The sequence below is a fragment of the Halyomorpha halys genome, unplaced genomic scaffold (genome assembly GCF_000696795.3).
Source record: "Halyomorpha halys isolate HHAL.00 unplaced genomic scaffold, Hhal_1.1 Scaffold1023.1, whole genome shotgun sequence".
Classification (NCBI taxonomy): Eukaryota; Metazoa; Arthropoda; class Insecta; order Hemiptera; family Pentatomidae; genus Halyomorpha; species Halyomorpha halys.
In genome coordinates this window covers 507,715-526,091 of record NW_027110911.1, presented here as the reverse complement: position 1 = coordinate 526,091, position 18,377 = coordinate 507,715, and the positions used below count along the sequence as shown (strand labels likewise).

General features: G+C 33.7%; 1 protein-coding gene across 1 annotated transcript in view; it reads right to left on the bottom strand.

The window, feature by feature from the left end:
- Tango14 (transport and golgi organization 14) overlaps window positions 1-18,377 on the bottom strand; it is an 82,931-nt gene that overhangs the window by 57,938 nt on the left and 6,616 nt on the right. The window contains exon 4 of the transcript XR_001344240.3: window positions 2,652-2,745. The gene's annotated coding sequence lies outside the window, so the exon portion shown is untranslated. The remainder of the gene's footprint in view (window positions 1-2,651; window positions 2,746-18,377) is intronic.

Here is an 18,377-nt window from a genome sequence, read left to right as displayed (position 1 = left end):
TATATATATGTATATATATATGTGTGAAATAGGTAGGGGGAAGCATTGTAATAGTAACAAATTTTTAACTACATTTCTCGATAGAACACACATTTTGAGACCTATTTAGTTCAAATTAAGTCTAGCTTAATGGCTTAGTGCGTGTGTCTGTGAACAGCGAACTCGAAGACAAAAAGTAGTCCGAAACGGAAGTAACATATTTCATACGGCTGCCGTACATCGTGTTACAGTGACATCGATAAAATCAACCAACCGGATGTTCTACTTTATACAGTCTATAATCTTCATAACAACTAAAACGATTTTTACAAAAGGATTTTAGGATATCATTGTACAATCGATCGATCTTTGGTATTAGCTTAATGCTCTCCTCATTGAAATAGTCTAAATGCCTAATTTTCGGGTACAACAGATTTTGATTATTCCAGAGTACACGGCTTTGTTATTTTTTGTTAAAATATTGTATTCTAAGCAGGAACAATGTTAATAGTCATTCATACCTTGAGAAATACTTAAATATAAGTATAGCAACAGAAAATATATATTTCTCGATCTGGTGTATCTTAAGGACAGGGTGATCTTGTCACTCAATGTATTAAGCGGGACAGGTGGAGCGTTTTGGGTGACAGGTACCCTGTAACGATAACCATATATAATGGTGTGATCTTGGTATTCTGAGGTACGCATCTCCCTACGTGGAGCCCAAAATCTCACGCAAATACAGAAGAAGAGACTGTCCACTATACAGAGATTGGCTCTGCTGAGGGTCACGAAGACACACAGAACGGTGTCACAAGAGACGGTGCAGGCGCTGGTCGGAGCCCTAGACCTCGTCCTCAGGGAGGATGTCCTTAAATGTGAAGCAAAGAGGCACGGACTGGAAGCGCTACCGGAAGAACACTAAGAGAGGGTCGGTGAAACTCCAAACTTATGGAAGAAAATGCTGGAGTACTCAACAGAGGAGAGGAAAGGACAGAGGGTAGCAAGCCAGAAGGACACTACTTTGAGAAAGTTCTTTCTCACCGTACTTTTTTAGATTGAAGGCTAAATAGGTCCTCCTAGACTATTGGGTCTCACAGATCCTAACAGGACACGGAAAGCTATAGAGCTTTGGAAGCTTTGGAATGAACATCGACCCTAGGTGCCCCACGGGCGGAGTTCCTGCAATAGCAGATAATAGTAGATTGCTCCGCCATGGAAGAACTGCTGCCATGTCATGTTGTCGAGAAAGACAGCGATTTTCGGCCTCGCCGAGTCGGACTTCCCCGATTTGGTGGAAGAAGAAAATTATTCCTTCTTCAGGTAGTTCATTTACAGGTGGAAGGAGGTGGTGAGCCCCACCCAATTTCACAATGGGAAGGGCTTGACCGTCTGACATCGGTGAGCCACCGGAAGAAGAGGAAGCTGACCTAGACTGAGACCAGATAGGCTGGACCGGGCTGGCAAGTACAGAAGGATGCGGCCCAGGAGGACCTACTGGACGGATGCAGTGAACAAGGCGCAGCTCCATCAGTACGGCGCTCAACCGAACGCTGGGCTGCGCCATTTTAAGAATTGTTTACAATAATAATTAAAAGAAGTCCTCCAAAATTCTAATTCTTATCATTCTGATTTATAAAAGAATAAAAAAAAAATGGTTGATTATTGGAAGCAGTAGCATGCCCAAACCACAGTACGCTAACGCCAAAGAGTTTGACAATTATTGGTAATTATGACAATAGTGATATTTAACTTTCACACACCTATATATGAAATATATAATAAGAGGAAGTATTGTCATTCTGCATAATAAAAAAATGTTTTATATAAACATGATTGACGAAAACTGGGTATGAGGGAGATAGTCAGGGGTGCGGTCAAAAAGGAACAAAAATAGTAATCAACTATTTATATATATGCCTCCAAAGTGGGGCGAAACGTCAGTTTTTTCATTCAAATAAAAAAGAATTTTCAGAAATGTACTAGAATTAATTTGAACTCTGATTAGGGCGATATGTGAAGAAAGTTGTGTAATATGCACACACATTTTTATTTTTGAGAACATTTGAGTTATAATAACTTTTTAAAATACAATACATTAATTATGAAACAACTGTAATGATATTCATGAAAAAATCAAAGAGAGATGGAGATATACCATTGAAAAAATGTTGAAATTAACTTATAAGATACAGAAATGTTTCATTTATATATTCACCTATATAATGAAGATATGAATTTACAACTAATTGAAAAATTATGGAAAACTGTAAATATCATCGATATTGAGCCAAAATCTGTTTTAATAATCATGAAAACTCTAATTTTTCTAAATATTCAATAAAAATTTCATGGACGGCTATATGAAATGGCCTTCTCGTATAATTCTCTGAACTTATTCTATATATAGATTTTTTGTAATTACACAATAGTTGTTTGGAGAAATTGTTTTTGCTTTTACCTCAAAAGGCTAATGACGTCTGATTGTTAATTTAAATTTCGAATATAATGACCATATATGTCTGTATATTCATATTTGTACATTCATATATTAATGTAAATAAAGCTGTAAATTGGTCTTTGTTGTTTGTAGACTTTCGTGTTAATATTTAATAATCCTAAATGTTATAGAATTAGCTTAAATAGGAGACAAATGAGCATTGGTGACTGACCTGAACTAAGTCTTAAGCATGAAGGACTTTGAGACGATGCAGTTACTTAGGAGTCTCCCTTCCTTGACTTCCTGACCACGATAGGAAAAACTGGCTGAAATATATTTTTATTATTGGAATTATTTCTCCTCTATCACAATCAATTATTAGCAAAACGGGTACATGATAAAGGTACAAGAAGAATAAATGAAACAATTATAAATACTAACTTTATTTTACAACGATAAGATACAAAAATATTTTAAACATTTAAAATGAGTAACATCACATTAAATTTCTGTTTTTACTTAGAAATTTGGAGAAGGGGAGAATATTAACACAGATTAAAATATATTATAAATAATTCATAACATTATTTAAAATCTACTTATAATTAGAGCAATACAGAAATTATTATATTTTGTTCCTTGAAGTGCATGTCTCAAAAGAAAAAGGCGTTGTTTTTGTAATGATTCTGATCCTATTTTCAATGAGCCTCAGAACAACGGCTCCAAAAATTTTATACAATTAATTCATCAGTATAAAATTTATCTATCAATAAATAATACAATTATTCAATTGAAGATTAATCTATACCTGAGAAAATAATCCTTGAATTTCCAATTGTTTCTAATATTTCCTCCACTAAAACACATAAAGCACTTTATGAACAAATTAATGTACTTGCTATAATTTAATTTTGAAAATAGCATCGAAGTGAACAATTATAAACAACTCCATTTTTCATAACTAACTACACTCATAATTGACTTTTCTGAAATAGCTAATGTTTAAATTATCAACTAAAAAATAATAATAACAACTAAAACAATCTAACAATGAAACTTATTAACTATTAATAAACCTAAAAAAAGTTTTATAATGTAAACGTCGAAATGGAATGAAAAAAATTACAATTATTTTTTTTAATTCAGATGGTCATAGTAAAAATCTTTAAGCTGTGGCATTAATAATAAATAATAATGAACAAAAAAATAAATGTGATTTTTTACTAGAAAAATCCATGAAACAACGTTCATATCCTGAAGATAGTTAAGGATGTACATTCCTTAATTAATTTCAATAATTTGAAACAGGAATCATTAAAGAAAAAAAAATGTTACGCATTCAAAGTTAATTTAAATTTATTGATAAATAATCTGTTCACGGGACTACTCCATCACTATTTACACATATTGATTGAGTCAGCCAAATAAAATTTATTATACCACTTACAGTAGCAGCTATTAACCCCATAAGCATCAATAGCAGAATCTAAATAAATTATGTTTAAGGTAACCTCGAAACTAGTAATTTAATGCCAACCATAAACAAAAAAATTCCGGAATTCTTGGGATTGGCAGACAAAAGTGAAACTTCTGTAAATGAAATAATGAATTAAAATTCTATTAATAATGACATTTATTTTACAATAACGTTTTAATTTATTTTATTTTCTTAATTGATTATAATTATTGAATAATGTTTTATTTAATTCATTAATTCATTACTGAAATTACAGTTTATATTTATTCGTACCATTGCCAGATGTAATTATGATAGGCCTGTGATAGCTAAAATAAAAAATGGTGCGGTGTGCACATCACAAACTTTCACTTACTGGCCTACTTAAGATTTGAAATAGACCCTTGCTAGTTTCAGAACGGAAAAGTATAGAAGACAAACAAAAGTAAAGCATTTTAAAAAAATTTATAATTTATTCTTAACCATTCATTCAATGCCTCATTGTTACAGAAGAAATAATTAAAACAGTTAGGATGATTTTATAGAGCTATCCTAGTGAAATCAAAATTTATTTATTTAATAACTACGGTGATATAAAAACGTTATTAGGCTGCTGAAACTGAAAATTCCATGCCCAAGCACTGGCAAAAACCGTTTTCATCTCTCTTATTTTTATCAAGTTTTTGTCAAATGTTTGTGATTCCAATATTTGTGATGTGACCCAAATTCTGCCTCGTGATAGAATATAACGTTAATTATACTATTTTGCCATCTATGTTGTATCAAGCCATGATCGATTTAATTTCGGGTTTGAGAATCCGGTGGTGTCCACACATATTCGTGAATATCCTTATGTTTGAACGTAGTACTTTTGATCACTAGGTCTTCTGAGAAGAAAGTTTATTATGTTTACGGTTACCTAAATTTCTGGAAAAGAAGAGTCCAAACACCACAGGTAATTGGGCTGATGAACCAGTCGCTAGCCAAATCGTAACAAAGCTAATCAGATATAACGAATCATATCTTATTTCTGAAGTGATGCAGGACTATGTCCGTAACATCAGAAAAATCACTATTTCAACCGGAACTGACATATACATAAACGTACCACCAATCAGTATTCCACAACCACCAGGAGCAGACTAAGAATCTTTGGACAATGCACCGAACATAGATAGACACATGTGTATGAATGTTACATAAGCCTCGCTGCGTGGAAGCCTGCAGAGACGGTAATGACGTCTTCATGGCTTCTTTATAATGATTCTACAATCGAAGATAGGTTCAGGTACTCTCCCGAACTTTCTGCTTGAGTAAATAATTATCTTTCCACTCTGGATATAAATTCAAAAGCCCACAGATTGCAAGAAACACCGCGACAAGGACGATGGGATATCAAACACCCTATTTTCAAGACTATGGTTGCGACAACTAGCAATCGAAGGGCAGCTCCTTTATCATACTTCCTACTAAATCTGTACTCATATACACCATTCGCCGCTGGTACTGCAAATCATGCGTACCTTGATGTAATGCACCGTAAGCGGAACAGAGTAGCTGCTGGATATTGGTATGTGTCGGCTGACAGTAAGCTAAGTTTTGCAATCTACTCCTAATTAGAAACCCAGTTCATAAAAATTAAATACCGCTCCCTCCGTACCAGTGTACTTAACTTCCTTTAAAGAGACCTTCCGTGGCCAGCGAACCTCTTGCTGTCGAACCTCGATATTCCTTAATCTCGTTTATGACAGATTTTAGCCCATAAGCGTAATTTAAACTTCATGCGGTCCAAGTCCCTATACTTAAATCTCTTGCGCGATCATTCCTATAAGCAGTGCTCACCTAGAGACCCGGAGACTAGTTTACCTCCAAATAATAAGCGTTTTATCTCAGGAGCATCCAAGTCTTTTTGTGGTATTTCGTGAACTAAAAAATATTGTGACTAGAGAGTTCAATCTTAAGTCACACCCTCCAGTAAGCCTGGGAGGCCGCCCTCATTGTTGGTCAGCGAGTCCATCGGACTTAGCCGGCAGGAATTTCTATGATTTTTCCACCAGCCATCCCCATATCCGCCACCGTTGGGACGCTCCCCTACGCGGTAATGAGCCCGCGCGAGGTGACTGTTGAATAGGAACCTAAATTTCCAATCTGAGCAAACAGAAGCCTTACCAATTTATTTCACACTTAATCGAAAAGAATCTTCTATCCTAAGAAACTATTACCTTCCACATTCGCACCATAATCCAGAAGTAATTTTATGATTACTTCAGATAAACGATCAAAATTTATGTCTAAAGGCGTTCATCCGTCTTCGCTCATCAGATTTGGATCAGTATTCTTAGACAAAAGAAGTTTAATTAACTCAGTGTCATTTCTTCTGATTGTTAGGCGTGAGGTTGATACATTATTACATAATTTTCTAATAACATCGCCCATCTGTTCTAACAAGGTCTTTATCAGATGAACATTCTCATCATTAGCTGCCCATTTGAGGGGGGTGAAACAAACGTAATCTTCGATACTGAAACTGGCGTTCTGGGATAGCAAGTAGTCTACGACTCGAGCATAACCTATAGCAGCAGCTTTTGGTGTGGTCGTTTCTGACGTTTACACTGGTGGTTTTAGATAAGAGATAATTCTCAATAGTTTTGTAGCCCTTCTTAGCAGCAATATGCAGCATTGTTTTATAATAATATCCTTTAATATTAACATCAGTAGCATGATCGATAAGTATCTTGGCAATATTGGTATTATCGTTGTAAAGTGTAAGATGTATCGGAGTGTTATTGGAATCGTCTCTTATATTTACACTAGCATTTTAGTATATCAATGACACTCCAATACATCTTGCAATTCATTTAATTACTCCAATATTGCTAAGATACTTATTGACGACTCTACTGATGTTAATATTAAAACATATTATGGCCGTACACCTTTACGTTTGGCTGCTTATAAGGGCTACGAATCTATCGTGAATTTACTGTTATCCAAGAATTCAACTGTGGATATAAGAGACAACTACAATAACGCTCCAATACATATTGAATTTTATAGTAGACTCCAATATCGCTAGGATGCTTATCGAGCATGCTATTAAAATTAATATTTAAGAGTATCATAATGAAACTGCTGCATACTAAAGCTAAGAAGGGCTACAAAACTATTGTGAATTCACAGTTGTCCAAGTAATCGTTTACTTGGTGGCTGACACTAAACTTTTCCTTTAGGCCGCGAAACCCACCGTTTATTGACAGAGTAAAATATGGTATTAAGTATTTTCATGGATTAAGATTACTCAACTACTTTTAAGGTAAAAATGAAAATTACTATTATGCATTTTTTTTTTAAAAAGATATACAATAATGGGGGAAGATCCCCGACAGAATATAGTAAGGAATTAACATTAAAATTATTACATGGAAAATAATGATTAACCTTCCAATTTAAAAAACTAAAAAAAAAAATTGTATATATTTCCCAATGCGATAAGAAACAATGGCTCTAATATATTTATACACCTGTATAGAGTAACTTTCAATCTACTAACATTGCACGTGGCCTGGCGGGTATTTCTTTAAGAATCGTGTTGCGCATAACATATAAAACCCGTTACAATTCCAACGACACTGCAATTCATCTTATTCATATACAAAGTAAGATGAACTGGAATGTCATCGATATTGTCTGTCATGTATATAGAATATTTGGACAGAAACAAATAAATAAATAAAAGACCTGTTGTAAATATTCCTTTGTATATAGTATTGTAAATAATCATACCTTAATCTCAGTTCTCATTTCATATTAATTAATTAAATAACTGGAGAAGATAGTCAGGGGGTATGGCCAGCAAAAAGAACATAAATAAACAAAAAATTATTTATTCATGTCGACGTTTCGACCTGAGTGTCAGGTCTTCATCAGGGCAGTAAGCAGGGGATCCTAGCTAAAACTAATCAGTTTTTTTTTATATTAAAATTTTTTTACATTAATCACTGTGGCAATACTTTCCGGTACTAATTTTCCAAATGAGCCTCCAATCACAACAGTTGCAAATAAAGTATATTTAGATTTATTAATTTTACCAACCGAAAGGCTTAAATATAGGTCAAGTGAAAATTTAAAAGTAATTATTAAATAAATATGGTGACAAGTAAACATTGTCTAGCGGCAAATCTGGGAATGTGCCCGTCCGTTAGAACTCTGATTAACACTGACCTTTTATTTGTGATTTTCGTCACTCTTTAAAACTTTCTAGATGTTTATATGTTAAATATGATTTTTTCTAAAATCTTTGGCTTTCCAACATTATATTATACATCTACAGCACTACTATTATAAATGGAAATATCGAAAATGGGATTTCAAGGAAATAATTTTGGCTAAGGAATAGAATTGTCTCTGGCAGATAATAAAAAGCGGGAAAAATGTAAAGAAAAACAAACGATGAAACAGGAATTCTAAAAACCATGATGTATGAAGACAAGATGAACAACTAGACTCTGGTAAATAAGTTTTCTGAAAATAATATTTATTTAAATAAAATAAAGTTAAAAAGAATAATATGCAACATATTTTTACTGATAAATTAAGTTACTAAAGAAGGTTTTCAAATTAAAAATAATTTTTAAGCAAAATATCCTCAATTAAGGATAAAGAAACAACAAACAAGGAGTTTTGTAGAAAAATTAAAGTCTGAAATAAAACATCATATCAAACACATTAGTAGATGGCTTAGGGTCGATTGTAAAATTTACTGATGGCTGTTTAGACCGGATAGAAAAAAGAAAAAAAATCGATTCATAAATTTAAAAAAAAAAAAAAGGGAACCAACCTAAAATGTCCTTAAGCTATTAATACCGATAATTAAATAACAAACCCATTGATTACTAAATATTTGTAAAACATAAACATATAGTATCGATATAAATATCTGTAACTATTTTCTTATAGATTTTGTATTTTGAAAAAAAAAAAAAAGAAAACCTTATTGCCATGAATAATATTAAAATTATTATAACTATAATTTAACAAATTACAAATGCAAATAGTTAGTTTCCCTTTTGAAGGGAACTTTCTTATTGTTCAGAGCTGCATTAGTTACACAATCCATGTTTAAACCCTCTAAATATTGTTCACGCATCGCCCCCATAAAATATATAGCCTGGAATCCTGTCAATGGTCTTGGTCCAATTTATTCTTTTTTTCCAGGAAACTTAGGATAGTCTAAGAAAACTTGAGACCTTATAGATGGGATTCCACAGCTTGTATCGACCCCTCCAACAAATTCCTATTTATTCACACCCCATGACATCCTAAATAAATAACCAGTAAGTAAGAGAGGAGATATAATCTGATTTATATTCTAGATCTAGAGAGAAGTCGAATAGAGTTATCGGAGGACACTCTATTAGACCTGTTGAAAATATTAGTTTGTAGACAATATTGTAAAGAGATATGCCTTGGTCTCATTTCATCTAAAGTAATTAAAATATATTACACACCACTCTGCCGTCGAACTCCGTAACAATATCGGTGTTATTATTATCAAGAGCAACATGTATCGGGGTATTAATACAACCACCCGTTATATTCGTATTTACATTAGATTCGTAGTCTTTTTAATTGCAATATGTAATGGAGTACAACCATGAGGTTCTTTAATTTAATTAACATCAACAATATGTACCTTAGCGGTATTGGAGTTATCTCAATAAAATTCAATGTGTATTCGTGTGACGGACCTCTTGAGTAGACACTTGAATTCATGGACAGTAGTAAATTGACGATGGATTCGCAGCCCATCGAAGCAGCCAAACGTAACGGTGTACATCAGCACTGTGGGCAATAAGTATCTTGGGAATATTGGAGTTGTTACATATTTCAAGATGTATTGCAGAGCTATTAGAATTGTCTCAGGTTTAAACTTGCAATCTTTGACACTGCTATATTCCAAATAATTTCGCAGTCCTTCTTAGCAGTAATAAGCAGCATTGTTTCATTACGATATCCTTTAATATTGAAATTAGTAGCAAGATCGATAAGCATCCTGGCGATATTGGAGTAATTACTATAAAATTCAATCCGTATTGGAGGGTTATTGAAGTTATCTCTTATGTCTACAGTTGGATTTTTTGATAACAGTAAATTCACGACAGATTCGTAGCCCTTAAAAGCAGTCAAACATAAAGGTGTACGACCATAATATGCTTAAATATTAATATCAGTAGAATCGTCAATAATTATCTTAGCAATATTGGAGAAAGCAAAATCAAGTGCAAGAGGTATTGGAGTGTCATTGATATACTAAAATGCTAGTGTAAATATAAGAGACGATTCCAATAACACCCCGATACATCTTACACTTTACAACGATAATACCAATATTGCCAAGATACTTATCGATCATGCTACTGATGTTAATATTAAAGGATATTATTATAAAACAATGCTGCATATTGCTGCTAAGAAGGGCTACGAAACTATTGTGAATTATCTCTTATCTAAAACCACCAGTGTAAACGTCAGAAACGACCACACTGAAAGCTGCTGCTATAGGTTATGCTCGAGTCGTAGACTATTTGCTATCCCAGAACGCCAGTTTGAGTATCGAAGATTACGTTTGTTTCACCCCCCTCAAATGGGCAGCTAATGATGAGAATGTTCATCTGATAAAGACCTTGTTAGAACAGATGGGCGATGCTATTAGAAAATTATGTAATAATGTAGCAACCTCACGCCTAACAATCAGATGAAATGACACTGAGTTAATTAATCTTCTTTTGTCTAAGAATACTGATCCAAATCTGATGAGCGAAGACGGGCGAACGCCTTTAGACATAGCTTTTGATCGTTTATCTGAAGAAGTCATAAAATTACTCCTGGATTATGGAGCGAATGTGGAAGATAATAGTTTCTTGGGTTAGAAGATTCATTTCGATTCAGTGTCAAATAAATTAATAAAAATCGTAAGCTTTCTGCTGGCAAAGACAGGAACTTTAGGTTCCTATCCAACAGTCAATTTAAATCTTCCTTTTGGAATCTCCTCATCTCACAACGACTCAATATTGTGCAAAAAAATATCCATGACAATCTCCCTCGTACTTTAGCAGTTAAATCGGTAATTTCCGATCTTGTAAAACTAATTTTTAAAACAGGAGAGAGTAGAATCTCTAAAATTTTTTAGATGCACATTGTGACGTGAAGCTTCTTACGTCACAGTTATATCCACTAAATAAGGCCTACCAGGACATCTGGTATTAAATAAATAAATTAAAAAAAATACGTCACATAACGACGTGATAGAGATGCATAATGTGATAGTTCTCCAAATAGTATCCTACCTGGGACCCACACAGTTGTAGGAATGTTGATATCATACGGTGCTTGACTGGAAATTATATATCATATACATCACTCCACTAAGCCAGTGAGAATGGCTATATTGAAGTTGTGCTGCTTTTGGATTCCCGATCTAATAAAAGATCAGCCCATTTCAAAGGCATAACTCCTTTACGCATTACCATGCGAGGTCTGTTTGCAATTGTCGAAGCCAAGTTGGTTATTGTCTACGACTGTTGACCTCAAAACACCACTGCATGAAGAAATAGTGAACGTCATATTGAACCCAGGGGCACAAAGAGATGCATCTGACGTATATCACCATTACACCTCGCCATAAAAGAATGGTATCCGAGCATGTAGTGGTTTATATTTCAGTTAGGACCCTTCGTTAAGTAGAAACGAAAACGATAGCTGCAATATCACTTAGCATGCGAATAGAGCTTCAAATTTATCAACTCCAAACTGTAATTCAGCTTAAATATTGATACTGATGCAACGGTTCACAACAGAGACTCCATTACATATTGCGTCTAGAGATAATTCCTTAGATGATCCATATTATCTTCTATTGAACAGAACAGAACAGACAAAAGTGATGTGTTCTACAACTGACATTTCCATCATACCGTATTGTACAGCCATTACAATACTATAATTATTAATAATTACTCGAATTACTTCACCCAAGAATATCGGTGAATATTAACCGCGGAACCCCTTAGTTCTTAGCTTCAAGAGAAGGGTACATTAACGTAGTAGCTTTTTTATTTCAGGTAGGAGTCGAAAGTTTTCGGCCTGCCGTTAAGGGAGCAACTGCTTTCCATCGCAGCAGCGGAGATCACTTAGGACCAAGGCCTTCTAGATAAGAACAAGGAAGGTTAGCTTTACTGTATTAAACTACGCTGCTTCTAGGAAAGGAGACAAAGAAGTTATAGGATTTCTTACAACCACCAAACTAAACATCAAATTGTCATATTATTTAAACGAATCATGTTCAACATGATTTGGAGAACTAAACATTTATAACGGTGGAAGGAAATACGTGTGAGATTCCGTGTAGAGCCGACACATTTTAGATTTCTAGTGTGTCTAGATATTTCTAGGTTTAAAGTGATAATTGGTGGGAATTATCGTCGTTTGTCAGTCCTGGTAGTCCCTAGGAAAACTCATGGCGAGTGTCTTTGAGACTTTAGGAGTGATAAGCGAGATGATGGTGAGTTAAATGGCACCACGTGCTACTAAACACTGGGATTTTGGAGCTTCGTGCGTACTCGGAAGAGTTAATAGTTCTCACAGGCCATGGATATTCCTAGGTTAATGAGCACCTTTGATGACTCATAGGCAATACCTAAGACATTATTTCGGTTAAGGATAGCTGAATCCATCAAACTAAAACATCCTGACATTGGCATTGGCCTCAGAAAACAATAGAGTGCCTTGCACCAGAAAGTACGTTGAATTGAGTTTTAAAGAAGATTAGCGATTCACAACTTCAGTTCCTTCCAGGAATGCTAGTTTGTAAAAAGCAATACACCAAACTCCAGAAATGGGAAACTAATACTGGAGGTTGACTATGAAAAACATTATTTAAATATATAAAAATACAATATGTAATATAAAAATGTAAAAATCTCCTGCCTAATCTCAAGTTAATCACCAGGACTTAAATAGTGTGTTCTGGATGATAAGTATGGCATTGATAATTATTCTAAAGTTATAAACCTCCTTGATAGGATTCCCTTCACAATGTCAAAGGTAATTAAGGAAGCCGACTGAGAAATTTTTTTAAAATTATTTCAGGCAATTTTATACCTGAAAGAACCTATTCAAGATTCAGGATTAACAAGGAAGGTAGAACTTTTACGATTATTAGTTACAAAACCCTAGATAATTGCAAAAGTCCAGACAGTTATTGTGATACTATTACGAGAGTAAGTCAATATTTATCCGAAATTTAATTATATTATTTATGTTAGTAGCACTGTCGTTTTGCAATGATGACGCGTGCTTTGTTTATTTGTTGTTATGTCCATGCAAGCTTCAGGCTGCTAGGTTAGTTTCGTTATCGCTGTCGTGGTGTTAATCAGGACTGTTCCGCTTTCTGTTTGCACCAAAAAAGAGCAACAAAAGAGTTCAGTGATCCGTTTTTTCGAGAAACGGTTTTGAGTTCGGAAGGCGTATCAGGGGCCGAAATTCATCGTAGACTTTCGATACAGTACGGTAACAATGTTTAGCCACAACGGAATGTGTACGAATGGATTGTAAAACTCAAAAATGATCGCACAAGTTACGCACGATGAAGGAGCCAGACGACCGTTGACCGCCACAAATGAACAAAACATGAACACGTGAAATGGTGCTCTTAGACAGACGAGTAACTATTGACGAAATGACACATCGTCTTCAAATTAGTCACGGTTCTGCCTACGAAATCATCCACAATAGACTTGGGTTTCATAAAATTTGTGCAAGATGGGTCCCAAAACAAGAAAAGCGCCATTAAGTGGCCGTCCATGATTTAATTGATGATTTGAATTAGCATAAATCAGTTGGACTTGATAGTGTAAGATAAATGGTTAATTTTACCCTCAAAAACAAGCCCATTTATAAGTTTCTGAGTAAAGAACGCTAGGCTAGTAAGCTCTTTGAATATTTTTTTATCAGGTTCAAAATCTTATTTTTATATCTTATATAAAACTACTAAGAACAAAAATTGATTGTATAGTCAAATCAGAGGTGCTAAGAAATTATAATGGTTAAATATTTATAGACTGTTTTGTAATGATTGGAAGCTGTTAAATATTTATAGACTGTTAGAATGAAATGAGTATTAGTGAAAAACATTTTCTTCCGACATTAAAAGAAACAAACAAATGATGTTATATTTTAATGAGAATTATTCATCACAAAACCAGAAAAACAGTGAATTTGAATCCGAAAGATAGGCACTAGTACTAATACTAAGAATTCAATAAAACCCGTCTTGAAAAAAAAAGACTTCTTGTATTTTCTCATATTTAATATATGAGAATAGTATGATTTTTCATCTAAAACGACTGAAGTTACGTCACCATTAAAAAACTTACAAAATATTATGAGTGATAAAAGTTTATAACAGTGTTTGCAGATAAATAATTTTGACTGTTTTAATGGATAATTGACTAATTAGATATTAATGTTTGGACCTGGGCAGAATAGCCTGAATGAAGTTTTTAGAGTGGTTTAAATTATATGTTTTCAAAATGGTATTGAGTAGATTGTCCCTGAAGATGGCCGGATTGGCCGAAACGTTGGACGTATAAAAGAAATAAAAAGTTTTGAGACTATAATTGGATAGTGTTTGAATTATTTATTAAAAAATTACCAGTCTCAAGAAAATATTAAGATTATAAATAAAAAATATTATGTTTTAGACTAAATTATGTCACTTGATTGCACTAAAAAATCACATTAGTGCAGCAATGGTAATGACAGCAATGTGAAAAGTCACAATGAATATGAGGTTCAAAGATAAAGACACGATAGTTCATATTGCGGCTCGCTATGGAAAGCCTTGCTGAAAGTAATCAAACTCTGATTACTTTTGATCAAAATCTGATTCAATGTCAAGAAGAAAAAACAATCAACGACAATCCTTTATTGTTAGCTTTCCGAGCAGCGGTATGTTACCAAAAAACGTACTACATGTCAAATGTGTCACTTAACTGCACTAAAAAGTGCAGCAATGATATCAATGTGAAAATTGGAAATGAATTCGAAATTCAAAGACAGAAAAACGATAATTCATTTTGGGGCTAGTTCAGGAAACAATGATGAAGGAAAATTGACCCACGGCCGTAAACCTTGCTCTTGGTCTTGGGCAACGAAAAAAGAAAAGATTTAGAAGTATTTAACTTCTCGAGGAACATATTCTTTTAATAATACTAAATTGTCCGGTGAAAATTTAAATTTATTGATGTTTGTCAATTACAGAAGCCGTTCTTGATGTCATCCAAAAAAAGAAAAATCAAATCAACAAGGAACATCTGATTCAATGTCAAGAAGGAAAAGTTGTTGGAGTCAACAACAAGCATTTATTATTATATAGGAGAAACAATTTAGGAATCTTGCTTAGCGAACTGTAGGGATCTTATTAATCTAACTTCATAATTTCGCATAATAATGGATAGGCGGACATTAATAAATAACAAATATTTTATGGCAGTAAGTTTATATTACAGGCAATGCTACTTAGACCTAGCTTTTGCGGAAGAGAATCAAACTAATAATAACTTAGCTTATTAAATAAGAAATATATCAAGAGAATGAAACAAGTTTTCAAGTACTCTAGTTTCCTGATAAGATAAAACACGCGTTAACAAATAACAACATTGGGTTCCAAGAGTTATTGAGGAGTTTAGTTTAAAAAATCCCGTAAAGGCACTAAATTCTTCTAATGATTTACCTGATAGCCGAACAAAAGAATTTGCACCTCGGTTTTTAGGATTCTTGTTTAGCCAAGTTTAAGGATATTAACTAAACAGAAGTAATTAAACAAAAAAATCAATTAAGCATAAGAAAAAAACCAAAAACCGGTTGCCTAACTATTCCTGTCATCGAACTTCTGAATTTTGCTTTACAGCTGAAAGGTGGGCATCAGAAGAAAAAGTTTTATGGCCTTACATTCCATTTTTTGGATTATGACTTTAAATTATAGCCAATCTTACGCAGTTGTGCTCCATCCAAAATAAGAAACGCATAAAAGTAATAACACAGCTCATGCAATAAGAAATATATTGGTAGAATGAACATTCCATTCAATAAAATACAATTGTCAGTACTCGTGAATGCATAAATAACGCCCTTATAAATTAAATTTCAAGCATTTTGCATGTATTTAATTCGCTGAATGTATTCGTTCAAGACGCGTTGAAATTTGTAGAAAGTATAAACCATAAAGTTAAATCAATTTTGTCATTCTTTACGAGAAGCGCAAATGTCAACAACTGATTCAAAAAATATTAAAAAGAGCGAGCCTCGTTTAAATTAAAAGAATCATAAAAAGTTACAAGGTTAAATTAACATACAGAAAGATTTATTGTTTTCAGATCTAAAAAGAGTTGGAGCCACTTTGTCCAATATTTCAAAGGTAAAGGCAATAAGAGAACAAACCTATACCATTCTCTCATCCCTAATGTTTTAACGCATGGTATAAAAACTATGTGTGACAAATTCACCCGTTCAGAAGTACGATAATTATCTTCCAGTTTCATTAGAAAAATATTAATGGGCATTACTTATCGTTTGAGAAAGGTTGAGTACAGTAACACCCTGTCTACCTGCACATCCCTCGACCATTAATTTAAATTATCCTTATTTACGAATTTGAGTGCGGCAGAAAATCTGAAAAAATGATTTACTGCCGACAGTGATACAGTTGCCCAGTTTAGAACTAGTAAAGCTTTTCAAAAGGAGTCGATAATGAAAGATCCCACACCTATCAGTTCTGAAGCCAATGAATTTCATTTATGGGCTTCTCTGTTCAGGCGAAATAAAGGACTTTCAACTCTGGTGGAAAACTAGTTATTTATCCGTTTCTTAAACAATGGAAATAAAAAAAACTTTGTGCCTTCAAAACTTATTTCCCATGAGAGAATATTGTTCTAAATATTTCATCACAGTTCTTGGTTGAATAGCAAAAATGTTAACCAACTATTATTTATCAATACAAATATATCATCTTGTTCTTACAATTCCTTGAAATTTGGCATTTATCATTATAATAATCAAACTGTTCAGTAGCTGGCCTCAGGCTTTCATTGAGTGTGGTAGTACTGAATTATAATTTGAAAGCTATTTTTATTTATTTACTATTTATATAATAGACAACATACTATATTATACTATATAATGGAACCACCCCACGGATTAGTGTGTTTGATTATTTTATGTTCTTTTATTCAATAAATGTTGGTTTGATGTATATTCTTTTATTTTATATTGCTGTTATTCTAAAGAGACATAGCCACAGAATAAAATTATAAATATCTTTTTTTTTTGTTTATTGTTGCTTAAAGGCGTAAAATATTCTGGTCTTTAATGCCTATGGTATGCTAAGTTTTGTAAAACTTAATAATCAATAAAATAAAAATAATAAATTAAAAAAAAAAAATTAAAATCAAAGAAGAGTTACAATTTAGAAAGAAGGCGACGTGCTTTTAAAAATTCAAACACTAATGTAATTTTAGCTTCCTCATCTGTGAGAGCATCTGATAAATTTGGGGTCAGTCCTATCCTGTTTATTGTTGTTAAAAAGTGAGTACATTCTTCAAAAATATGTCTAATCGTGAGAATAGACTGACAATATTTGCACGTTGGAGGTGGCAGTTTTTTGATCAGGTGGAAGTGCGTGAGGAGAGTATGACCTATTCTCAAGTGGGTTAGAGCAACTTCCTCTCTGCGGCTGTTGCGGTAGGATGTCGACCATGGTTTTTCTGATCTTTAGATTTCTTTTAATTTACTTGGAGAACTTTCAGCCCACTTGGCCTCCCATCTTTCTAATATTTGTAATTTAAGGGTTGTACTGAGTTCTGATAGGGTATGAAAGGCGATGCCTCGGCCAGGGAGCGTGAGTGCCTCTCTGGCATCTTGGACTGCGAGCTCGTTACCAACAATGCCAATGTGGCTTGGAGCCCATATGAAAAATATGGACTTACCTTGTTATAGTTTTAGAAGAAAAGATTGAATTCTTATGATGAGTGGATGTTCGGGGTACATTTTTCTCAAACTTTTTAGAGAGCTCAACGAATCTGAGATTATTACAATAGTCTTCTGAGTTATTGAAAAGCAAAAATGGAGGGCTGATGCTATCGCGTGGATTTCGGCGGTGTATATTGAGCATAACTTATGTAATTTAAACTTCTGGGTTAAATTATGAGTGACGAAAGATGAGGCGGTCGAGCTTTCGGATTTGGAACCATCAGTATATATTAAAAGTTGACGGTAAATATCTTTTTTATTGTTTGGCTCTAAAGACTTTGTAGATCTCTGCCCACCCAAACCAGCCATCTTCATGACTGCTTATCTTCAGCTACTGCTTTCCAGTTTGCTGTACATGCAGTTCTTTTGCATCTTTGTTGATTCTGTCTACTATCTGGGTTTCGGCCTTAATATATA